This window comes from Anopheles maculipalpis, chromosome 3RL, assembly GCF_943734695.1.
Source record: "Anopheles maculipalpis chromosome 3RL, idAnoMacuDA_375_x, whole genome shotgun sequence".
In the NCBI taxonomy this organism is placed as follows: Eukaryota; Metazoa; Arthropoda; class Insecta; order Diptera; family Culicidae; genus Anopheles; species Anopheles maculipalpis.
In genome coordinates this window covers 63,729,732-63,756,108 of record NC_064872.1, presented here as the reverse complement: position 1 = coordinate 63,756,108, position 26,377 = coordinate 63,729,732, and the positions used below count along the sequence as shown (strand labels likewise).

At 41.9% G+C, this 26,377-nt stretch overlaps 2 protein-coding genes across 2 annotated transcripts in view; one reads left to right on the top strand and one right to left on the bottom strand.

Moving 5' to 3' along the window:
- LOC126563129 (coatomer subunit zeta-1) overlaps positions 1-26,377 on the bottom strand; it is a 558,371-nt gene that overhangs the window by 74,975 nt on the left and 457,019 nt on the right. The gene's annotated exons all lie outside the window — the stretch shown is intronic.
- LOC126561377 (trafficking protein particle complex subunit 11) overlaps positions 20,172-26,377 on the top strand; it is a 411,048-nt gene continuing 404,842 nt past the window's right edge. Inside the window, exon 1 of the mRNA XM_050217486.1 lies at positions 20,172-20,176. The gene's annotated coding sequence lies outside the window, so the exon portion shown is untranslated. The remainder of the gene's footprint in view (positions 20,177-26,377) is intronic.

The window sequence follows — 26,377 nt, the reverse complement described above, 5'->3', positions numbered from 1 at the left end:
AGCCAAACAAAACCGTAAGCCACAACCCACGGTACTTTGAGTGAGTTGGTTTGTTTTGTTTTTCGAAAGTGAAAAGTTTTTCCCCAGAATGCACCTTCTTTTAAGCATTATCGTTTGCATCTCGGGAGCGGGTTGATGACGGGCCGCACGATCCAACTCTGGCAACCGGAGGTAGGACTTTTTGGACTTTGTTTGTAACCGTATCCTCTTATCTAATTCAGTCAATTGTCGTTACTTAAGGAAGTTATTTGATTCAATAATCCCCAGCGAGCGGGCAACGGTTGGACGGCCGTCAACCTAGACGCGGCTCGATGGTCGCCTGCCTTCATTCGGGTGCGCCTTCACCTTCACCCATGAGCACCTAGAGCGGGGCTTTGCCGATACCGATCGAAGAGTGCGCTGGCAAGCGTGCGAAGTTTCGTAAGCTTTGCGAACGGAGTGTCTAAAACCTTTGGCAAACAGATTGCGCCCAAGAAATAGGGACTGATAATCGAAGATGGGCCATGTTTGGTGAAACAATTTTGACACAGCACTTCCAGCACTTCTTCCACATGTTGGAGTGAATGTTTTCGTTCCGACAGCGCTGGCAAGTGTCTGGCAGAACAGTTTGTTTTGTGCGATGTTGTCCGTTTAGCGTCGAATTAGGGGCTAACCCTAACAATGTCAAGCTTAGCCAGCATTGAACATCTTCGCCTCATCTGATTCATCTCTCGTGTGTGTGTGTGTTTTCATTTGCATGTGCTCTGTCACAGTCAAGTACTGTGGATTGCAAATCGTTGCAAATTGCTTCACACTGAAGTAATGGTGAGCATGCAAGCAGGTTCGCTTGCTGAAGCTTCTTAGACAGCCGGACCACACTTTATCACGTGTGATGAACGACGGCGGTAGTGTACGATGGGGCCAAGTTATCAGCTGATTACTATCTGCATCTAACATCACCACTTAAAGTGTGTTTTGGACATGAATACTACTCAAAAGCAGGTCAATGTTTCAAGCATACAGGGTAAGGAGATGTAAACATTAATAACCTTCAATTTCTCTTCCAAGTTTGGACCACGTCATGACCTTTGATCAAAGAAGGTAAAAATTCCTTAAGTTGTATAGAAATAATGAACTATAAAACTAGAATACAGATTGCCAATTTTCTTTAAGTTTGAATATGTTGAAGTAATAGATAATTAAATCACTTAAATTAAATGAACTTATAAGCAACCAACCAGCAGAAGAAACAAGTTCGCTTTATAATTATGTCTAAATTTTAATCCGAGCTTCATAACTTTTAAGAAAATGAAAGGAATAACATAAATAAATAACTATTTTGAAGAAAACCTTCGAAGCATTCGTATGACGTTCTATTGCACTACAAACATTCATTCTATTCCGCCATTTTCTCTTCACTTTACCTTGCATAAAGCATGGCTAGAGTTTTATCTCACACTGATACCAAATCACAATCAAGCCTAGCATCTTCACTTGAATGCTTTATTCCTGGAACACAAAACCCATTCACTTCTATCCATCGGCACCACCATTTCAATGGCATTCCGAACCGAAAGGCACCTCTTGCGTCCGCATCAATCCAACACGCAGCCGTCACAAACACACGCAAAAAAGCCTGCCGGCGGGGCAGTTTTGCAAATAAGCTACAAAACTACCCAGAGCACAATCTTTATCCGTTATCAACGGCCGGCCAACGGTGGACGGTTTTTGCGAAATTGAAATAAATTGGTCAATTATTATTATTTGCGCCTGGTTTGCTCACCGTGTTTATATGCCCCGCGTTGACGATCGTGCCCAGAGAGCGTATGTTTTGTGTAAGAATTGAGCTGGTACTGGAGAAGAACAAAATCTTTCAAATTGTGAAAACCAATGGAGATGAGAGCGTATCAAGAAAGAAAAATAAATTATTATCTTCAAGGTGGAAGCCTCAGTGTGCTTGCCAGAAACTCTACAACTGATCGCACAAGGTACGGTACAGAGAGAAGAAGATTTCTCATCAATCACGTCCGGAAATCCTTCAATACGTATGTGTTCATGTCTGCTTGCTGTTTAAAGGCGTTTTGTGTAGTTTTATTTTTTAAGTCGCGCTGATACTGCACCATCAGCAACACAATCACTGACAAACGGACTTTATCTTATCGCGCCTTTTGGAAGCTTTGCACCGAAACAAACAGCAGACTACGAGCATAATCTATTTTGGGCGGTTTTTTTGTGGCCTCCAATTTTTGGCTCGAAAGGTTAGTAACTGATCTCGTAGTGGTGCTCTTTTTCGCTTCTCTTTCGGTTTCTGTATTGCCTAATTGAAATAGACGCACCGTTTACAGCCCCGGGGAAAATGACATTGGCTTATCGTTCAGGTGTTGAGTTCATACGGAACGATTTGAAGAAGAAAAGAAAAGAACCGGGGGCTGGATTTTGGGATTACAAGCGAATAGATAAATAGGTTATTTTCACACCTGATAAAGCAATAATTTTTATAGCTATCACCGTTCCCGCCAAGGGAACTGTCTAGATGCACGCTGGAATGCAGGTGGTTTTGCCATCCGGAAATGCAGTGACAAAGCGCACTGCTGCTCCCTCGGGTGAAAAATGAAAGCAATTTAAATCAAATTTACTGCCACCATCAACAAAGCAGCGAAGCGTGTAGCAAATCAACACACCGGCAAACCGTCCGATTGCACGCGTGTAGCGAGTGTACGTACGTGTCCAGTAAGCCTTGCGTCATCTGCGTCACTTGGAGATGGGAGTCCACGCATGGGTGGATTGGAGATGGTATTTGGGATTTTACCAAGTACCAAGCAGATATATTGGATCTCGGTCAGAGATTTCTGCTCTCGCCTGATCTATACCCTCAGCAGCCAGTTCGAAGCGGTTGGATCAGGTTTAAAGATTTTTTTTTCGTTCATAAAGAACTGCCTGGCCCTACTGCTGTAAGAAAATATTTATTGAGGATACAGGTATGACCCCAATGACGAAAAAAAAAGCGGTACGAAACCTACCGGCTGATTGTGATCAGATGGATGAAAGCAACGTCATGTCATGTCATGTAGAGAAAGAGAGAGAAAAAGAGAAGGAGAGCTAAAAAACAACCCCCAAGCAAGCAAGTACTCGCTGGTGGGTGGCAGATAAGACTTGTTTTTGATTGTTTTTTTTTTTTTTTGTAGTTGTTGTTGTTTTAGGGTTTTTGCCCACGCGACAGCTGTCTGAAGCGGTTATGGCTGGCAAGCTACAAACAGAGCATTCATTGATTATCTGAGCTGGTAAAACTGAATTTTGTGCCAGGTGTTTGAGATCTAGAATGATATGTATTTGGAAAAATGTTGGTAGCCAACGGCGTTATCAAAGTTAAGAATTATCGCTATGCTGTTTTGTGCCCAGTTAGATGAATAACTGGGGCCATAAATGACTAAATCAGGGGTGAAATATCGGTGAAAAGCTGACTCTACTGCTCGCGCGGGACAATGTTTTCTTCATTTGGGATGAAAAATTGAAATGAAGAATTTTAAAAATAGTTCGTAGTACTTCTGGACGTTTGAAAGTCACGCCTGCCATCAAATGGCTTTACTAGGCTTGCCCATGCTATGTAGTTAGACAGTCAGTCCTCGCTACGGGAGGACGGTTCGGATAGGATATTTAATTTAATTTATAGGATATTTAATCGTCCAAATAACTCATTGAAACCCGCTTTGTTTCAGTGGTTAATGAGAGTTCTTATCGATGCCTTTGCGAGAGATGAGAGAAGGTAGTATAACTGAAAGGGATGTGACTTGAAGGACATTATAGGCCAGGAATTATACAAAAGTCATTCCACAACTAAAACAGACCACTTAATTACTTAGCTAGATCGAATGAAAGAGGGTAGCGAGAGGATCTGACGTGACTTTTAGTACAAGGTGACTGACGACAAGAGTTACACCACATTGAGCAAATCATTTTACCAGTGTCAGTTTGAAAGAACGAACCTTTGGCATTTAATATATTTTTGATGCTTAGCATTCCAATCCCTGTCTTTTGCTATGATTATCAGATTATTACTTTTGCATTTTTTCCAGTAAATTAATAGCGAAATAAGGAGAAGACAATATGAATAAATTTAGTAAAAACTGAAAAAGAAGCGTTACTAAGTGTTACAGTCGAGCGGTTCAAATTTTCGTTTCTCTGTGAGTGCTCGATTTTTAAAACCTTTTAGTGGAACTAAGACATGCTTCCTTTACAAGGGTTGTTAAATCTCCTCGAGAGACGACATTTTGTGAATTCTCAACAATTAAGCACCGTGAATTTCTTGCTTTAAAAAGTGTTCTAAATCCTCTTTCACGCTCAAATATGAAACTCATCACCGAGCAGCCATGCGAGGTATGTGGTTTTGCCTGAATAAAAAAAATCTCTTCCTAACACTCTTTTCGTTCACCTTCTAAACTCATGTGCACATTAGATGGCTACCCAGTATGGAGGAACGTGCAATCAAATTGGTCGAACGTCGAAAAACCCATTTAAGGTCTTTTTCCACCCGATTGAGCAGCTGGAAGCTTCTTTGTGCATCGAAGTTTAAAATGCATCACCCGAACTACGCCGGGAGGGGGCGTAAATTTGCATGCCAAAATAGGGAGTGCAAAAAAAAAAATCAAAAAAGTTAAAAAAACGAGAAACCCATCCAGAGAAATACTAGCAAAAGTGTGCAAAATTTCAAATCAAACGGTGGCACACATTTCATTTCTCTTTTGGTTTCAGCCTTTTTCTTTCTTCATTGCAGCAAGCTCTGCCATTTTGCACAAGAAATTCGAGTTTTTTGCTGATGCTCTTGCACTGCATGAAAGTTTTACATATTGGAATTTTAAATATTTCTTGCCATTAGAATGCAATTTGCACATCCACACCTTCCGACCACCGCAAGTGACACAGAGACGGGTTAAATGGAAACGTCAGTCCCACACCCAAAAACGAACGGATTCTTTGGGACTATTTAGTTCGGAAGCTTCTAAATGGTGCGGCGATACTTAAATGATGATTTTTACTCTTTGGTGTGTTGAGGAGTTTTCCGGACAGAAGGAAGGGGAAAAAAATATAGGAAAGTATAGGTGATCGTAGCGATTTGAAGCACCTTTCACTTAAACACTCGCCCTGAAGTGTAAAAGTGAGCAAAAGAATGTATTAATCCTTTCCAGATTCGTCGAATAGCTGGAGCGATAAAGCATATCATCCGTTTTCCTTCACGTAGTTTTTGAAAAGATATGCAAAAAAAAAACCAGATACACTCTAGCCGCTTAATGGATTTTGCTGATGAACATAAATCACAAATGAATTGCATATATTCTCTTTTTGGCTTGTTCCTTCTCTTCCCACAGGTTTAACTATCCTTGCATGTTGCACCATTTTCTACCGTTGCAGGATACTGCATTCGATTTATTTTCACAAGGAAGCACATTAATCTACACTCACACATATGCGCACGAAATGGATATTTTATTGGAAGAATTTTCCTTCAAAAAGCAAACGACATCTAGCGACACTTCTCACACACGTTTGCCATTGCTGGCTTGAGCTAAGGGGCACACGTCGACCCACTTGTTATCGAACAATCTTTCGCACTTGAGCTAAAAGAGCATGCCTGGCGCACTTAATTGTCGTATGCACTTTATAGCACAGAAATATCGATTCTTCGAGGAGGTAGCCCAAAAACCGATGCGTTCGTTCACTGTTCACACCCGGTGCTGATCGTTCGCACTGACACTCTGGCAACACTGGCCGTGCACAATCCGTAAACACCCCCCCCTTCGGGGTCGGAAACTACCGTAGGCGTACTAACGACCGATGGCCGTGATGATGGCGGAGATGGCCACTTAAGCCACTTAAACGTGTGCGCGATCCACAGCTAGGAAAGGCCAAGAAACGCGTGGAATATCTTGATAAGCCATCACAAGACGTTACAAGTGCAACAACATCATACTCCAAAGTGGCTTTCTGAACGAAGGAATGGCGAAGGGATCAAGATAACGATCAGTTTACTTCTGGTTTCGTTTTAGTGTTGCTTTACTTTACTGTGCTATTCGAAGATGAACAAACAAACAAAAAATGCCGAACCGTTACAGAGCTGTTACGCCGTAACGCTGTTCACTGTGCGCGTGTTACGGGGCGGTGAAAGCGTTGGGAGTTACTAAACACACCGAAAAGCAAACACAACACACAAAAGGAAAGAAATTTCCAATCCAAGGGCCGATCATGCTTTCGATAACTTGCGCTAACCTTAAACCGGTGATGCAAACTGGCGCATGAACTCGGCACTAGCACACACACTGAACGAAAACCGCTTTGAGGAATTTTTTGAGCTGATTTAGTATTAACGGCGCTAGAGTATCGCGGCTGCTGCTGAACCTCACGCTTCGGCTGACCGACTCGAACTGATTACGCGGAACCGGTGCGCTGATAAGCTAATGGCGCCGGTGTGATCTCGCGTAGTCGAGCGCGCCCTCGCGTTCGCGCGTACAGGTTTAACGCAACGCTCGTGAAGGTGTTGTATTGGTGAGAGGTGTTGGGGGATTTTTCGAGAGAGAAACATCGAGAGAAAAATCGTTTGCTACTATACGACAGAGAGAAGCGTATAAGAGGGTGAGAGAAAGAGGAATGCAATTTACTTCACGTGTTGCAGTTTTAGGATGCAAAAGTCGACTCCGTTTAAAAAAAATTATTCGGTTTATGCTCCATAATACAATCACGATATGCTTTTGATGCAATTATTAGCAATCTCTCTATAGTAAAACCTATTCCTCACCAAATTCTTCACATGATTTCAGCATGCTAATCATTGTAAAAATATCCACAGATAATTTAGGTGGTCTGCCGTTCAGAACATCGCTGCGGGGTACCAAATTACACGTCGCTTTAAGCTCTAGTTCGAAAAGCATATTTACTCTTCCGGACGCTCCGATATCGAAACGCTTACGTAATGCACGTACAGCCAGTACAGTTTCATCCCAAGTCTGGCCCCGCTGGTGCAAAGCGTTTCGTGTTTGCAGATTATATTGACGCAATTCACAGCTGCACCGCACGGTGTCCACTTAGCACTCGGTGTACGCCTTTCGAGAAGAAGACATGACACGAAACAGTCTCCAAATTGGTTTTTCCTATTTTCGGAAGTGATTCTTACAGCTCTCGAACAATTTATAGCTTCCAAAGAACTTCTGCTGAAGAAGGAAAAGGCTATGAAACCATTTGTTTTTTCGTGTGGAAAAATTAGTTTTGTGAGGTTATTTTTACATAAGAATGCGAAACATCTTTGACCGAACCCACAAGAACAGCAAGCATTCTGAAGCAATTTTGCTTACCTAAACGGTATTGACAAAACAGAAAAACAATTAACTGATAAGCAAACTTACATGCTACTGTTAATTATGCTGCCATAAAAGAGCGAACAGATAGGCAAGGTGCGATAGTGGCCCCGATGGTCTAATTTTGCCCATGGGGCGGCATGTTGTTGCTGTTGAACCTGCTTGTTTCTAGTTCCAGGACGTTCGCAGCGCGTTCGCCGGCACATCCCAGAAAGACTGTACGATTTCCACCGTACTGTTCCGTTGGTTGTTTTTTCCGTTTTTCACACGGTGACAACAGAAACAATTACGATCGTAAGCATAATTTATCGTTTTTGCTCATTGTTAAGGCGATCCCATTTATCATGGGTGTTCCGTACGTGGGTATGAGGAACAAACGTGTGTGTGTGTGTTTGTTTGTTGTTTGTCCTTGTATGTTGTGGAGGGTGGTTCGTATGCACTTCCTAATTGTAGTGTTTGTGCACGTTGCATGCATTGACCGGTCGCTCCGGTACATGGTGATGATGTTTTACAAAAGGGCGTATAGGATAAGAGCGTTTTAGCTAATCGTTCTTACAAGGTTATTACAATTAGCCCTTCTGCTTGGTGTTGAAGGGCCTTTGGCATTTAAAGTTGGAACGTGCATTAGCATAGAATCTTTGCATCATTATGGGCGCTTTCGTTAGCGTGTAGAGTGGATGGAAGTTATCGGTAAAGAAGTTCATTTAGTTTTAAGCACTGTTTGGTTAGAAGTTCTCTTTGAAATTTTCAAATCATAAATCACAGCCGCTTGCCTTTCGGTTAAGCGGGTGTCGCGAAGAATCTTTTTTCTTGTGGTTATGTACTCGGCACAACTATAAATTTTAAACTGTCCCGCTGGTGAAGGCTTGGAAGGTAAGGATTAAGCTTACGCTGAGACCGTACTGAACAATCCTGCTTTAATGGTTGCTAAAAGCGTTAGAAATTGTAGCAAACATAAGCTTTTGTGACTTTAATACAACACTATTTAAATTATTATAATGGTTAAGAATGTTTTCATTGAAGAAATAATGTTTTTCCTGAACAAATTGTTGAAAAATCCAGCACGTTATCTCATAGTGCTTTCCAAGATGATGCATCAAAATAGTATACCTTTAGGCGCTTCACAGCAGTCGACATTGAAGGCGATATGCATTTAAAGCAGGGGTCGACTAACATACAGGGATAGCTTTCGTAAAATAATTTGTTTTTACGTTCTATTTTTAAATTAAAATGGTATTTTTTGTAAATCCTATTTTTCAGCAAAAATTTGTAAAATACAGTTTTGTTTTTGGTAATACAAATCATATTAAATGTACTCTACCTAACATATTTCCGACGTCACCGAACCATAACCGTTCTAAACCGTTGTTCGGATTCTAATGGTTATCCATATATTTTATGGTTTTGCAATGGTGCATAATTCTTCTGCGCTGCTAGCTACTTGAACCACCAAGTCGGCCCATAAATTCAACCTATGCAGCGTTGGAAAGTGACGATATAGACGCGCATTAGTCGCCAAAAGGCTGGTTGATTTATATGAGGAAATAAATTATTGCGCGACACTGTAACGGTTTTCTACAAGTTTTCTTTTAGCAAAAAGGTGCTGCTCTTGGAGAATGGAAAGCTGATGGAAAATGATCGTTATTTATAGGAAAAAGCTAGTTTTTTTTTTTCAAGCGGAAATGGTTCAGAACGGTTGGGAAAAATGGGGTCAGGTAGCTTGTTCTGTTACACATACTGCTAGGTGTTGATATTTAATTCATAAAGCATTGAACTTAACCGTTCAATTGATCATGGCCAGTAGACGGTGTAAAATTACCCCAAACTGGAAAATTCCACTAAGGGCACTGGGCAGTGGAGAGTGTTTTTGACCTTTTAAACCAAATGTCGGACGAGCGCCAATATTTCTTACCGTGCGAGGAAAACTGAATCGAATAGTTTCGTCATTCGCTTACGCACGTGGCCATTAAGAACAGATCAGAGCCAAAGCTGGGGTGGTGGTTTTGGTCGGCTTGAGCTTCTTCTCCATTTACCTCGTGCGGTATAATTTCATATTTGCCCGGTTTCATTACACAGTGCGTTGCATCGGGCACTGTTGATGTAGAACGTTACCGGTCTGGTGCGAGATCGATGGAAGGGAACGAAATGGTCGTTTTGGTTTTGTTGCATGTTTTCCGTGGTTGTTTCGTGTTTTTTTTCTCTTCTACTTTAAGTCACGGTGAAGAAGCGCAAGATGCGGTTTCGCCATTTGCGATCGTTGGTGTTGCCTCGTACGGTTGAGCGTGCAGCTCGAGATGGAATTCCGATCCATTCTCATAAGCTTCCTCCGTAAAGAGCAAATTGCATAGGGGAAGTAACAGCAAAAGCAACAGCAAAATCCCCTGTATAGTAAGAGCACTACCATTGCACATTAATACACAATCGAGATGTGCAAAATAATCAACAACTTCAGTTCTTTACTCTATGCTTGTTGCATAAAAGCGGAACCAGAATACAACCGTTGAATGTGGTTCGACGCGATTAGATACACTTTGGAAATTAATAAATCACGCCCACCGGGTTTGCTCGTCTTTGAGCTGGATCTACCAGCATGAATGTATCTACACCTTCCGATAGGTGGGAGATGATTAAAATTTAAGGCAATAACATGAACTTCAAACCCACGCTAAATTGTGGTGCTAGGAAAGGCGTTTTGGCGTGTTGCTTTTAAAACTTTGTGGAACATTTTTACAAAAAAAAAAAAATCTGTACGTGTTGAGCTTCATAAAGGTTAATTTGTAAGTTCTTAATTGTTGCAAGTGTTGATTTTTTAACTATTTTACACGGTGTGCACGATAAATTTGACAGTTCCTGTGGGAATTGAAACATTTTTTGTTTAAATGAAGCAATTAAGAAAAAAAATGTTTTTCTACGAGGTTTTGCTTACAAATTATTCAAAGTAACCACCCTTGGCATCGATCGCCACCTGCATCCGCTTCCGAAACCTGGAGCAAACCCGGACTATCATAGCCCTGGGTAGGGCCGCAAAAACGGTCTTAATTTTGTGCACTAATTCTGCTTTTGTGTTGCATGACGTTCGGTTGGTGTCCCTTTCAGCCATGCCTCACACGAAATAGTCCATCGTTTTGAGGTCCGGGGGGCTGAGAGGCCAAATTTTGGGGGTGGTAAAGTCTAAAAAATTGTCTTTAAGCCATTTTTGCGAAATGGCGGCCGTTGACCGTTGACAGCAGCTTCACATAGCCGTGCGTGTTCAGCCTCAGGCCCTGCACGAAGAAATGTCGAAGAACTCGTCGTTCCGTAAGCAATCCGACCGCCTGGTATGATCCTTCCGTTGTACAGCAGCCTCGAAATCACATTAATTCACAGTGTTTAATACACACTGCGCCGCCGCCTTGATGTCCCGGTTTGTGTGTCCGGCGCGGATCATCATGATACACGTAATTCTCTTCCACAGTTCCGGCGGGTGCCGCTTATTAGGTTTACTCGACATTTTGTCACTGTTTTTAAACTTTTGTGGCTTTCAAATGACGTATCGTTTGTGTCAAATTTATCGTGCACAACGTGTACATAATATTCTATACATCCTTGATTTGAATTACTTGCTGGTAAGTATTTGAAGAATTAGTATATTTGGACTTGAAAAACCAAAGGAAGACTTTTTCCGGTTCATAACTGATGAAATATGTATTTCGTATCGCTCAAGCATTTACACCGTTTTGAAATTACTTATCTATCACCTGAATGATTGCTTTATTAAAAAGAACGTTAGGCTACGGAAAAGTAGTTCAGGTTTCTTTTCGAAGCTTTCAAATGGACAGTTACTAACATGAAATGATTTGATTCGTTCAATAATTAACTTCAATTTTATAATTAGAAAATATTTTTAACTGTTACCATCTAAGTATTAATCACAAGAGTAATACATTTAAAAAACTGCTTCCCTTCTGAGCTGAAACTTTCTCGTATTAAATCTATCGAAGAAATTTATGATTCTCGATTGGGCAGTGCGTCTTCCGTCACACATCAAACACCAACCGAAGATGCCGTAATTCGAGATCGATGCATTTATGTTCCGCTTTTGCCATTCATTTACCTCACTTGTGTGGTTTATTCTCAATCGAGAAAAGAAAGAAAGGGAGAAAAATGCTATCATAATCACAACACAATACACACACGTAAGCATTGCTCTTATGCTGTATGTTGCCCTTTGTTGCCGATAAATATTTACCTTGTTCATCTAACATTCTCACACAAACAACAGCAAATACAGCCCGAATAACGTAAAATCGAGCCCCGCCATTAGCTGCCGAACCCGTGCCAGTCCACCAACGCACCAACGAACCAGGTATTAAATGTGCAATTAAAATTTATGAAATACTTACCGAAGCTCCGACCGTGTGCATTCGGGGGTTTTCGGTTGAACGTGGAAAGTGCGTCCAGATCGTTCGTGCACGAACGGTGCAGAATGCAGCATTATTCGCAGTACTTCTGCTATACACACCCGGTTACAACCGGTCGATCATTAAGGGTGCGGAAATTATGATGTACGTCCCACGCGTGCTTGTGTGCGTTTGTCTGCAAAAGCGGCCAAAAAGGAGAGCATCGGTTCGGTTTAGGGCACCGATCTTACCGGTACGGAGCCCGCGGTTTGCACTAATTGGAACAAATTGGTGGTTCGAATTTAAAGGGGGGCATCTGCCAGTAGCGCGAATAAAATTCACACTACTAACGATGAAGCAATTAATTAGCTTTGCGGACGCTTTTAACGTACCGTGTTTTAAAGGGGCATACTTTATCTGCTTGCTTGGAATGACGGTAGTCGGTTGCGTGTGCGTCCTAAACCTGTCGGAAGTGGCAGAGATGTCGCAATGTGCGGGTCTTGCGGGTGCGAGAATATCTGCCCAAGGTTGTTTAGTTGAGGCATTCATACCAACCGGCATAGTTTCAGGGCAGGTCATTGTGCGTTTTAAGCCGTGCATTAGATACATGATACATAGCGTTACGTTTCCAAGGGTTTGAAAGAAAATTTTGTCGATTTTCTCTATAGTTCTGTAGTCATTTTCAACACTTGGATGTCAGTAGCCATCTAGTACAATATGTAGGACACTTTAATATGCCTTTCGATTTCATCTATTGATTTTGTGACATTCTGCTTCTTGGCTTAACGACCTTCTAAGTCAGGCCGATCATTTAATGGTTTACTAGACCATGGCTGCTAGACCATGAATGCTCCGGATGGGATTCCAGCTCCGGTCCAGTTGTGTGAAGGCTGACGCCTCTGTTGCCTCTTCTTCTTCTTCTTGGCCTGCTCAGGATTGAGAACGTCGCGTCGACATGACCAGGTCGCCAATCCATTTCCAGGAAACTCGATATAGGGCTGCAGGCTTCCATTCACTACACTTGACTCCAGTTAATCCAGCCAACGAGCCCACTGTGCTCCTTTACGCCTCGTGCCGAACGGGACGCTGACGAGTACCTTTTTGGTGGAGCAAGTGTGCGGCATCCTCGACAAGTGCCCCAGTCAACGTATCCTTCCGGCTTTGGATACCGTCAGGAACAGCTCAGCTAGCTCGTGATTCTTGGCACCCGCCGTTCGAAAATGGCGAGTGCATTGGCATCCTCCGTCAGCATAGTCCAAGACTCGTACCCGTAGAGGACTACGGGACGTATCAAGGTGCGGTAAATCGTACATTTCGTGTGTTGTTAGAGTCTTCTGGATCGCAGGAGTTTGTGGAGTCCTTAGTAGGCACGATTCTACGGTGCTTACGTTGTTGTCCGAAGTTACGATCGTACCAAGGTAGAAGAACTCTTCTACCACCTCGAGATCGTCGCCGTCAACTGATATTCTGCTTCCGAGTCGGGCTCTATCACGATCAGCCTCCGGCAAGCAGGTATTTTGTCGCATTGATCCTCAATCCTATTAGCCTCTGTTGTCTCTACCTATCTCGTGATAAGTTTATCATAAGAAATTATAGGTCAGGAATCCCGAAATACCAATTCGTCTAGGAAGACCACGAGATTTAAATTACACGTGCCTTGTATGAAGCGCAAATGTATTTTTAATGCATTAAAATACTGCTTATCTCAAGAAGATGTCTATATTCTACGTGCCTGAAACACTCGCCTACCAGTCAACCGAAAGTAACACTACGTTTGGGTCACATCGGTTTTGCCAAAACACAGCTCGCAAAAAAAAATGTAGCAATCCTCGCGGTCATTACCTTTTAAAAATGATTTAATACCCATCGCGCAACCGTTCCCAGGCCGTAGATCCCATACACGATTTCGGTGTATCAAAAACGATACACATGCCCGCAAACGCCGAAACTAGCAGCCGCCAACTGGCAGGGCACGAGTAATCATTCCGTGCGCGTTTGTTTGAACCGCAGCACACCGCCGTCACTTACTTCCCGGTGTAATAATCATGTTCTGGCATAAATTAAGCGCAAAGCAAAGTGAAGAACCCAGTGTGTGGGGATGGGAAGCTCAGAGAAATAAAATAAAAAATCAACCATAAACAGTACGCTGCAACGATGTTGCGTATGGAAGGGAAGCGGAATAAGCAAGAAAGCTTGCTATGGAAAAGAAAAACGTCTCGAAAGAGAGGAGAAAGATTCTCCTTCATCTGGACCCTTGTCTCCCTTCCGCCAACCAGGAAGTCTTCCACCTCCCTCCAGGTGGGGGTTAGTTTCGAGTTCGTCACGCGTCAGCTGGATGGCTTCAAACGTTTGACTGGTTTGAAGGTTGGATGGATGCGATGGTTGTACGGTGAAAGACAAACCTACGCAAACCTTCCCAAGATCAAACGAAACCCCATGACACGAGAGCTTTCGGGTAAGCTTTTGCATTGCTGCTGCTGCTGCTGCTGCTCCTGCTGAAAGCTGTCCTAGTATGGCCGATATGACAGTCGTTCTCACCTTCCTGTTAGTCGGCCTCTTTCCTTGTTGGTCCGTCTAGATGTTTGCAAAATGCAGTTTCGACTTGTTCGACTTCTTCGTTGCCGTCATCAGTGCCGTTTGTCGTCGTGCCACTTGAAAGGCTTCTAACCTTTACCCCCCACCCGGCCGGGCAATTTGCGCGACGCGAGAAGGTGAAGCGGTGCAACCGACTGCAACCGACCGACGGAGAACACGTTTCACTGACTTTAGCACCGTTTCTGTGACCGCTTTGTTTTGTGCCTATCTTTGGAAGGTTGTCGTGTGCGACCAAAACCTGATGCGTCATCGCTTCTTTCCGTGGGAGCTTCGGAAAGCACACAATTAACACACATGTAAAGCGATGGACAAACAGCCCAGTTTTGCCAATTGTTACGAAGCGCACCGGGGTACAATGTTTTATTATTTGGAGCAGTTCCACTTGGCGTCATGACACTACCGGCTACAGGATGAGCTCACTGGGGGGAGGTTGATCTGCAACGCACCGATAGTTGATGATTTAAAAACGACATTTTATCTCTGTTCGCTGCGGACAAACGTGTACCTTTAAAAGGAAGCGTCGTGGAAAGGTCATGATTGAATTAGGAGTTTGGTGTGATTTGCATACGTTAACGATTGTGGCGAGTTGTGATACATTTTTGGAAGAGTTTTAATAAATCTGGGGTGCAGAAGGTTGATGGTGTTGGATGGTGTTTATTTTGCAATAACGAAATAAAATAAGTAACACAGATTAGCAACACTGTTAATATGGAACAACGACATACTTTGCGTGGATGGAGTGTGAAGCTCACTGTGCAGAGATCTTGTTAATTAACAGAATATTTATTATTGCCTGAAAACTGCAATTTAGTTGTAGTTTATGATTATTACTTACTGGTACGGATTCTATAAAAGTTAGACAAGTATAATATATAAAGCTAGTGAAAAAGCGATTGTTAAGTATAATCAACATTAAATTACTAGAAAATTTGTGAAACAAGAAAAAAAGGAAAGTGGAGAACCATGATAAACAAGAGTAAAATTACAGGAAAAATAAATATAAAAAAATAAATAATCCTATTTTTTTTAAAAGACTATAAAAAATTGTATCTTCATAATTAAACATAAATTAAAATTTTACAAAATTAAAATAAAATGATGAAACCGAAAATAATCATAAACCACAAATGAAAAATGTTATTCCACAACGAAGAGAATATCAAAAAGCTTGTAAATAAATTATCAAACTATATCTGAAGATAAGTCATAAATAAACAAATAAAGGTAAATTGTATGTAAACGTATTGAAATGTAAAACAAGAACAACGTGTTATTAAGTAAATAAATGAATAAAAAACAGTAAAAATATTAAACATGATTGTGGCAAAATGAGTAAACTAGTTCAAAAGTAATATAAGTTGTAACAGAACAGTATTACATAGAAAAAATCAAAAGCAGCAAAACAAAAGCAACCAAAGCAGCTAAAAACAGTGTAAAAACAAGCGCAGATATTATTCATAAAATACGTCCATTGTGTGCTTATAAATGAACAAAAGAAGTTGTAAAAAAGACCAAATAGGTTTGATTTAAAAAAATAATTTCTTTCAATTTTATTAACTGTCATTTTTTCCAGAATCACCCTGTCCAGGTCCAGGCTGCCCGCAAACGCGCATTATAGTTGCAGTCGGATGCTTCGGTGGCTCGTGTTGGGATGCTTTTTCTTCGCATTATCATTCTCTCGCCCATCGCGCAGAGCCTCGCGTGTGCCCCACGCAGAGCCGAGAGCCCCAACGCAGCGCACGCTCAGCAGACCCGCGGGAGCGTGAGCTGATCGCGAGCAAACGCCACGAACCCTCCCCGCCGCCGGTGGACGAATTTCGTGAGCTTTTGCGTTGCGCTCTGAGCACGTTCGGGTTTTTGGTGCCGACCCGAATGCACCCTTTCATTCGAAAGATGGCCGTCGGTCTGGTCGGTACGCGTCGCTGAACGAGTGAGTAGCGCATGTGCCCGCGCAGGCTTTCTCGCCAGGTTGTGTTTTGTCTTCTTTTTGACTGGGCGAACAAAAAGTGTTTTACTCTGTGTGTGTGTATTTGTGTGCTGGAGGGTAATGTGAATGGCTTTTTGATGGGGGTGTTCTTTTCTCTTTTTACGTTGTTGCTCATCGTAATAAACTGATCAATTTCATGTGGCGTTCCGTGTTGTGTAGTTGAAAGAATTTATCTCTTTGGCTGGATGATGCCACTGCAAACGTCACCATCTAAAACTGTGTGCATGAGAAGTGTTTGTTAGTTTGGTACTGATCGTTTCTGACCAACAAAAGTGATCATCTGTTTTTTTTTTTACTTCGGCACACAGTTCAAGCAAAAACCTGCAGCCTATTAGCGCCACCGTTTAGCACCACCGTGACCATAAAGCGGACGTTTCTCGTTTGTTTACCCATGCCTGTGTCACCTGATCTGAAAACATACAAAAGAAGGAAGAGAGAGCCATCGTTTGAATGTTTTTTTTCGGGAAGGAGAGTTCTACTGTGCCAGAGAAAAGGCCATGCAAAAGCTTGTGCGGAGGTGAAACTCTCCGTCGATTTGCTTCTGTTCTATAAGTTTGAGTGAAAAGTAAATAAAAAAAAAAAAAAAACAACAACCCCCCTTCGAACGGAAAAGTTAGCTATCGCTTTGTCTGCTGTATGTATGTGACTGTGTCGCGTTTCTTCCCGCATCACGATCACGGCCGGAGTTGACCGAAGAATTGATAATAATTGGTTCGCGATCTCGTGGATGTTGCGCCATCTAACGGGGGTTCGCTAGGTGGAAAACGTGAGCAAAGTCAAAGATGGCGATCGCTGGATAGACCTTTCTCGGACGGTGCTTGTGTGTAATGTGCCCTAGTTAGCCCTAGCGTTGTAGTTGAACGTACCTTTGAGTGGAGTTATTGGAGCATTGGGCAAAGGGTTCGTTCTTGTTGAGGTGTGGTTTGCATTTCCATTCGATGCCGTGTGCTGAAGTGTATGATTAAATTAATTTTGTGTCGCTTTTCTCTAGACATGCGGAAAAATAGTACAAAAACTGTGTTTGCTAAACAATTTCTCGGTGCAGAATAAAATGCAACGTATGAAAGCAACCAGAAAGGGGGAAAGAAAAACTACGAAACTCAAACGCTCACGGGAAACAAGCTGAACCTCGTCAGCTTACGCCTCAATTTGTTGTGCTGCTGATGGGCGTAAATCCGGCCACAGTATTTTTTTTGTTCAAGCTTTCTTAAGCTAAAGCTCCTCACTTGCGGTTATTCCGGTGCTGATGTATGTGTAGTGCGTTGTGCTCGGTGAGTGGTGAAGTGAAAGCGTTTTTTTCTTGCGCTGTTATGGTGACCAGTCCAACCAACCCTCCCAAGAAGATCGCCCATTTCGGCAGGAACACGAAAGAAAGCCGGCTTGTGTGTGGCAAAAAAATGTAAAGAAGACAAACACACCCCATGGAAGGAAATGTGTGGTACGCAAAAGGCGAAAGTTGCGTAAAATTGTGCCTTCCTGTCCAGTTTTGTACAGTCAGACGCTTCGTTCTGCACAAAATTGCCCCTCAAAGGGTAACGCGAGAGTGCGCCCGGTTTTGTTCTTTTCTTGTTGGTAACTTTCGAGTTTGGATCCTTCTCCATTTCTTAACGGATGTTTTGTTCCTTTTTTTTTTTGCTACCGAAAAAATATATGAGAAAAGGTGCAAAAAGGCGAATCGAGAATTCTGCGCGCGGCTTTATACAGGTGCCCGTAGCAAACTAAAATATTGTGCATATATTGTGGTTGTTTTTCTTTCAGAGAGAAGCTACTAAAGTGCAAGATAGAAAATTGTGTGGTGAGCCTCTGTCTGAACCCGAGGAACCACCCAGACGGACGACGGCTGGCGAAAAGAAAAAGTGAAATACGAAAAATCGACGATCCGTTATTCTGTTGCTTTTGTTTTATTACGAATTCGAAGAGTGCTTAAGTGTATGTGTGCGCGGTTTTCCATGTAAGTGTGCTCTTGTGAGCGTGTGTGTGTGTGTGCAAGTGTTTGGTTTTTTTTAATGTTTTATGAATCGTGAGCTAAAACAAAAGTGCGGTGTCGGGAAAAAGTAAAATTCAAATTCGAGTAAAGTACAGTGGCTGTAGTGGTGAATCGATTTCACTACCATCAACGAAAGAGCAGAAGCAGCAGACGTGATAACAACACCGGGGAGGCCCTCGGAGTGTTTTAATTGTGGTCGAGCAATAAATTGAGCAAAAATAGTAAAATAGTAAAGTGTTTTACCATACGGGAGGAATCTATCAACCGGCAGAAGGAAAAGTGAATGTTTTTGTGTGTTTAACGTGGCAATTTGAGTTTCAACTTTTTCCTACGTGAGCAAGTGTGTGTATGTGTTTTTTGGCGATAAATTGTGTTCCATCTAAGTTTGAGAAACAAAATAATAAACGAAAGAAAGAAAAAAAGGTTATTCATTAGCAAACAGTTGTTTGTAAAACGCGTCTACGTGGTAGAATCGTTGTCGTGCGAACACTCTCTTTGAACGTGCATCTCGTGTGGAAAACGGCCCAATCGGCTCACGGCTAGCAAACTTGCTAACTGAAGAACCGGTCTTTTGGGGTTACCCCCTCCGTTTGCGCTGCAGCAGCATCTGCTGACCGGAAGTGTAGTGGTGCTATAAAGTGCTCAGAAAAGGTACAACGTCCAGCAAACCGAACGTCCGCACAGAACTCAACCGTGGGATGCTTTTGGAAGCGTTAGAATAGAAGGTAAGTGTCAATGAGCTGGAGAGTTACGGTTCGTAGACGGTTAGATAAATTTGAGATGTCTGAATGCTTTCCAAATAAATTAACCAGCGGATACAGTAAAACTATTTAAGTCGAGGAATATTCTATGGCTTATACAGTTGAAACAAACTTTAGTTAGAAGATATTTTGAAGGGGGCGGCCCGGTGGGGAATGCGACAGCGGCGCTGGTCTTTTAACTGTAGGACCGGGGTTCAAATCTCATCCGGACCGTCCCCCGTAGTGAGGACTGACTATCCAATTACGTGGTTTCGACAAGTCTAGTTAGTAAGCCATTACTAGATGTTAGATGGACGGCTTGACCTTAGAAGTCGTTAAGCCAAGAAGAAGAAGTTTGAAGACGTTTGTAACTGAACACTTAAACAATTGGTTTAGTGTATTAGTTATATTCAGGGATCATTTAAAAGACCGTTTGTAAGCTGCTTCTTCAACTATTAGCCTGCAATAGATCAACTGAGGGTTTGAATTTTATTTTTGTGTATGATGATCATTATGGAGCATAGGAACGGATTCAATTAGGTGTTTAGGGGATTTTAAAGACGTTCAAGAGTTACCCGAGACGCCATTTGGAAGTTACTCGGTTTCTTCGGAGACAACTCCATTGCCTGTGAGACACTACTTTTGTCTGCTTGTAGAATCCAGCTTTCTGGGCCTTCCATAAGTAAAAGACAAGACTCAAACACGATAGTATATAGACCGGCATCTTAGGTCACATGTTAATCGGTTTCGTCCGAACGTCATGATCAGCTAATAGGATCAGATAATTTTTTTTCGTTTATTTTAAGAGGCTTTGAGTCTAAGAGACTACATTCGCCCCTCTACTGTATAAATAAGTGGAATCTAATACAAAACTATGGCAGGTGTGGCTTAAATATTGTGGAACACGTTTGCGATATTAGCATATGATAATGGATAAGTTAAAACTATTGCTTAAATTTCTCTATATAAATGACTGATCCGTAAAAATCGAATAAAGCGGTTCTGATGAAGTTGGTCGGGCGATAGAATTGTCGTGTCTAGTTGGCAGGTGACTCGGAACTAGATTTTTCTAGGAAGTAGGAGTGTGTAAGGCGGCTATGACCTACATGAAGGCGGGAAAGGACTCGTTGGATGTAACTGGATTCGGTATCTTCCCAGGAAGAGGTGTTGTGCTTGATAGGACGGAGTTGTTGTTTAGGTCTAGGTTGTTTCATGTGAAGTTCCAGTGTTGGGAGATAAGGGTATTGGCGAAGCGGATGGCATCTCGGTGTGAAAGGGTGTTATGTAGTTCATCAGGGAGGAGTCGACCATTGTTGGCAAGTTGATCGCCGTTTTCGTTACTAAGAACGATTTCGAGAGAGGAAAGGAAGCTAATGGGAATGTAGAGAGCCCAAAATGGAGCATAATGTACTGGTTATAGTTGCCTCTCTTTCGCAGTGTTTAATAGTCTAGTACTAGTTATAAAAGAATTCCAGAAACATTTGTCTTCAAATTGTATCTTGATATTAAAGTTTTTGTGAATATCAACTTTTTTATCAAAAACTGAGTAAACATTCAAAGACTCGGTTACATGATCAGATGTTTATAGAATACTTTATCTGCACTGATAACGTACCAGATAATGTATTATTGTAAAGGAGTTTCATCAGCAGATCATCAGACTTCTACAAAAGAAAATTCCAGAAGAGATCGTCAGGCTCCAATTTTGAGTGCAATATTTTAGGATCAAATATTCAAGTATTTTTATAACGTTGACTTCAAAAAGCCTAATACACTTATTTGCTTAAACTGCTAACGTAATAGAGGGTTTATTTGAAAGCACAAAAGCTTCCATTGTCGCTCTTCATGTGTGAAGAACGTGGCACATCTCGCTGTAACTCTCTGGAATGTTGTTCATAATTAGCATTAATAAAATTTTACACCTTTCCATACAAGTGGTTCTGTTCTATCATTCCAAGCCATCCAAAGTTACACCGTACTCTTGCAGATTATTATGCTTAACATGATGATTCGTTCGTTCCACCAGTTTCCAGCACTGCTTTTGCTTAAGACGGTTTTTTTTCCTCTTCACTCTAAACCACATGAAAGCTCTCTTGCGGCTGGCGGCTGCTATAATGATGAGAAGATGCTTTGTTGTTATTGTGGCTGGTCTCTCCTAATGTTGCTATGATTTTTATGCTTCCCGGTTGGATGGACATCACCGTACGCTACCGAGCCACAAGTGTATGCGTTGTGGCGTGGGCCTGTGTAAAACATTGTGCAATTATGCCGTTTTTATTTGCGTCCTTATCACTTTAATGAGCTTTCGGGTGCCGATTCGAGTGCCCACGGAACGATCGTTGCCGCGGGCGTACCAGTGTGCTCTCTTAAGCTGTCGGCACTCGGCTGCCGGTGTGTGAAGCAAACAGGGGATGGTTCATTCAACCATTCTGGGCCGAAAAGAATTTCAATGAATTGTTCACGATGATGAGCACATGGGCCGGAATTGGAAAGCGGGTATTGCGGGTAAGCACAGTCTTCAGTCGCCACTGAAGCGACACTACCAGGCGAGACCTCTTATGGCGAACAGTAAGCGGGGAATGATTTTCCATCCTATAATTTTCCACCTCGCCGGATTGCACGGGTTTGGTTCAGGGTTTTTTTTGCTTCTTCTCGTAATTAATCGGACAGTCGTGGGTTGCTGCTCCGCCGTGAAGGGTGCTGCAGTGGTCGATTTAATGGCAATTATTCTTTGCACCTGAAGCGGTTCGATGGTGCTTCAACCAAGACGCTGTTGGATGAGCTTTTCCACACGTTTTTTCTTTCTTTCTCTCTTGCAAGCGGAGAAGATTTTGGTTGCTCTAGTGCGGAATGCGAAGTATATGATTATCGAGAAGTCATCCAGGTATAGAAAGCATTCTATGGCTTTGGAGAGTTTTAAAAGGAAAATATAGATATCCGGCACCAACACTCGCGTCACAATTTGATTCGCGCTAACTACCAAAGGATTTGAACCGTTAAGACCATCAAACAACTTCCAAGAACGCACAACATTCTGGTGCTTGTTTATGTTTTTTCTTACACGCTCGGAAAATGTGATTCCAATTCTAACGATTCCGGGTACACCGTAACGGGTCCCTACGGGTGCTTGTTCGAAGATTATTTTCGTTCACCGGCAACAAAATTGCATTCGCTTTGGTTCTATGTTATTTTTTCTCACCCTAACGTTACCTCAGCGTGGTTGGTGGGGTGGTTCAGTTGAGACATAAAAATCCCGTTACGTTACAAAATTCCCCCGAACGTTTTGATACGGGGTTGGAGCACGTTGATGCATCGCCGCTCGTGACAATGTTTTGGTGCCCGCTGGTTGCCACCGCTACCGTCACCAGTGGTACGAACATAAGGGAGTGGTACTTTGGAGCAGCATTTTGGTGCACCGAGAATGTGAACGTGCATGGCAGTAACTAACAATCTAGTGGAGCAGCTCGGCGAGCGTATTTTTGTTGATCGTGAAGGTGCTGACCTCATCGGTTGGCGGAATATTGGGCGTTCAGTTCATGGTTGAATGGGGAAGAAAAGGTAGCATAATGGAGTGCATCCAGTTTGCACCCGTTCCATCCGCGATGGTCGATTTCCCCAAAGAGAATGAGCGGAGGTTTCGGTATAGCTGTTTGTTTGTTCCTGGGTTTTGGGGTAAATAAAGATCGAAAGACACACTGTGTAGTTGTGATTCAATATGTATGTTTGGGAAATCGGTTATGATATGATTTGAAAGTTTAATGAAAGTCCGGGATAGATTTAAAACCAGAATTCTCATAACACCTAGCATAAAGTTTCTTTCTTTAAAAGAAAATGTTTTACGTTGGATCGTATCAAACGGTCTAGAAAAAGTATAATAATTTATTTATTCTTGCTTAAAGTTCATTTTAATGCTTTCATAATTAATGAATTTCAGATTTTTCTTTGTGTTTAGTTTGCATTTTCACATTGTTTTGCATGAGACGAGATTTTTCTTTCTTTTTTATCATGTTTTACATTTTTTATTTGTTTTCTTTCAAGTTTTAAGAAGTTCGTTTTCAAATTACTTTTTTTCAATCATATTAAATTTTTACATTTTAGTACTTTGAAATGCTTGTTTATTACTCTTGCAACCAAATGAGTTTTAATAATAATTTTAAATGTCGTTCGTTTTCTTTCGTATTATTTTTTGTGTTTGTTTATGTTTCTTCGGAGTATTGTGTGTTTTTTAAAATAAAAGCTTGCCTTATTTTGCTTTCTATTGCTTAATTATGCTTTTATGAATAGTTCAAAACTTATCATGCTTGAGAATTTGGTTCCAATAAATTTTATTTTTATATATATTAAAATTAGGACAAAGCAATGGAAAAGAGCCGCAAACAAATTATCCAGAATGCCAGTAAAAATGGTATAAAGTGAAAATAGCACCCAACAATGTGACTCTTTGTGGTAAACTGTTTTTCTAGCAACATAATGGACTAATTCGCTCGCAAAGTTGCGAAACAAAAAAGTCTCACCCAAAAACATGGAACGTAAAAAATCCGTAACAGCAATGACGCAGTTTGTAATACTTTTTCTCCATTCGCCGGTCCAAACTGCACTACACCCGCGTACCCAGCAACTCTCTCGTTCTTGCACCTGAAGTGGCCACACGTCCGCAATAAAGTACATTTAATTGAAAGTCATATTTCCTAAAGCGGTTAGCTGGTTGACTTGGGCTCAAAACTATATTGGCCGCCCACCAAGCAAGCCCGCCATTCCCGTCGGGGCGTGTGTGTGTGCGCCTGTGTTTGCGTGTATAGCTGCAAGCGTGCATGTGCATCAAGGATTTTTTTTCTGCCAACGGTGGAGTGCGCACCGTAAAGCCGTTTTCCACCAAGCACCAGCCCAACCCCAGCGATACGAGAAAGCGTAAAGAAGTGTCAGAGCAAGAAATTGCAGCGTGAGCGTTAAAAAGGAAAAGAAAAGCAAAAACAGGACAGCAGTGGTGGGGTAAAACGGGAAACAGAACCAGACTTGGAAGCGAAAACTTGTCCACTCTATTCCCGTGCGTCCAGGCTGTGCCATGGTTCAGGTTCTTCTGGTGCAAAACCCCGTACGGGTAAGATCCGGGAGTTGCAGTTTGCCACTGAACCACTTCTTCAGCGACCGCGAGTAATGCTTCGATCAAAGTTCGTAGCGGTAAGTTTTGCAGCGGAAAAGCTCTCCAGTAGCATCATTTTTCACGATGAAATGTGTTCGCCGTATGTACCGTTTCGCTTCTATCAGCCAAACGTAAAAGGTATTCCGAAATGGGAAAAATATGGCAATTGGTTTTATTTTATTAGCAACTTTCAATCGAAAAAACACGGTGGCTGTTTTTCAGAAAAAGTTTTCGTTCAATTTTTAACTTCCACTTGTTTGAGTTGGAGTATGTAACGGTGACAGATTTGTTCCCTTCTCCCGATAAAAATGAAGAAAACATTCCTTTCCGACAGGCGCGCAATTTCGTGCAATTGTATGTGTGATTTCTAATCTTCAAGGGCCTTCATATTTTGCCCTTTTTCTCATCCCAAGGAGGAAAGTTAAAAGTAACCAAAAAAGCGCTTTCCAAATTTTCGCATCCCTCAATACCTCGTATGCAAATTTGGAAACCGATTGGCAATTGATTTCGTTCCATGTACGGAATGTGTCACGGTTAGAGGAATGTCGCTGCAGAAGCAGCTAGCAACAGCAAACTTAACCTTTTGCCACACATTCGGAAATTCTATTCGATCGGTAAAGATTTTTGTTGGTTTGAATGTATTTCTTTTAGACGTTTTTCATTCCTATCGAATCGGTACAAAGTTTTTCAATTTCGAGCCACACATTCGCTTATAGAATTCATTCGTCAATTGTGACAAAGCGGTTAGGTCAGCATTTTTTTTTGTATGGCGTTTGGTTTATGCCCTGAATAGTCCATGGATGTGGGTTATTGGAGCTTACGAACTTTTTACACGACATCATTATTTAATTTATTTATTCCCTCATAGTTGTAGAGCATTATTTTACCCTTAATGGTTTAGGAAAAGGGTTGAATTCTTCCATTGCATGTGTCCTTTTACTAAAAAGTTACTTATCTACTGGATTTTTATTTGAATTTCAGGGACAAACAAATACTGTTCTGTTTTCTAATGATTAGTTCATCTTGTGGTGTAGATCGTAATCGTCAATTATAGTTATTGTGGGGCAATCTAGAAGATATTTGATGTTGGTACTGTTCAACAAAGTTAAGTGCTGTCACCGTTAAATGATTGGTTTTTGATCGTTATTGTTTGCTTTTCAAACAGTAAGACCGTTTCCGATTTTCGTAGTTTGTTTAGTATACAATTTGAAATATTTTGTACTTTGTTCGGTAAATAATGTATTTAGATTTTTCATTTTAGTTTTTATATTTTTAAGTTATCTTTTTTTATTCAATAATTCAAGGATAATAGAGATGCGGATTCATAGGACAAGACCGTTATCTCTGGCGAATTGGAAGATGAGCCTCACGTAGGGGAGGTCTTTGGTAGCCAACACCTCTGTTATTTCTGTACACGGTCGTCTGCCGATATTCTCGACTGCACGCAACAAGGAGGGTCTTGCGGTTTCAAATTCCACGCAGGACCACAGAAGGTGATGCACATCGTGGAATCCGTCACCGCAGTCACACACTTTTGTCTGGGCCAGAGGTATATGCTGTAGATGAGCAGTGGAGACATCATTCGTATGAACGCCCGGTCTACAGAGAGCCCATCGAACCAAAACCGCAGGGACACATGTGGAGAGATCGAGAAAAAGAAACGTCCGAGTTCATCCGCTTCCTACATGCTCTGCCACCGAACTCTTGGCCCGAGATTAGTCGGTCGTAAAAAGCGCCTTCTTGGACGCTTGTTTTGGCCAGTGAGTCAGCATTCTCATTGCCGGGAATTCCACTATGAGAAGGGACCCAAATAAGCAAGATCCTAAACGCCTTATCGAACATTGAGCCAAGCAGTTCGATGATTTTGATGGTAAGGAAATCCTGACTCTTAACAGCCTTCGGAGATCTCAGAGCTTCATTAGCACTGAGGCTATCAGTGAAGATGAAATACTGGTCCGAAGGTCTCGCTGCTATCATCGATAGTGCGTAAATTTTGCGGCTAGCTCTGCGGTGTAAGCACTACATGGCTGCCTCAATTTGAAAAAAGCTTCGGTGCACTCGCTAAAAACACCGAAGCCAGTGCCCTCCTCAGAGGATGATCCATCAGTGTAGTACTGGCTTATTAGGTCTAAATGAAAGGCCTATACTTCTTCATGAAAATACCCGAAACTACCCTCGGGCAAAGATCCTTCGGTATGGTCTTAATGTCCTCGCGCATCGAGGAATC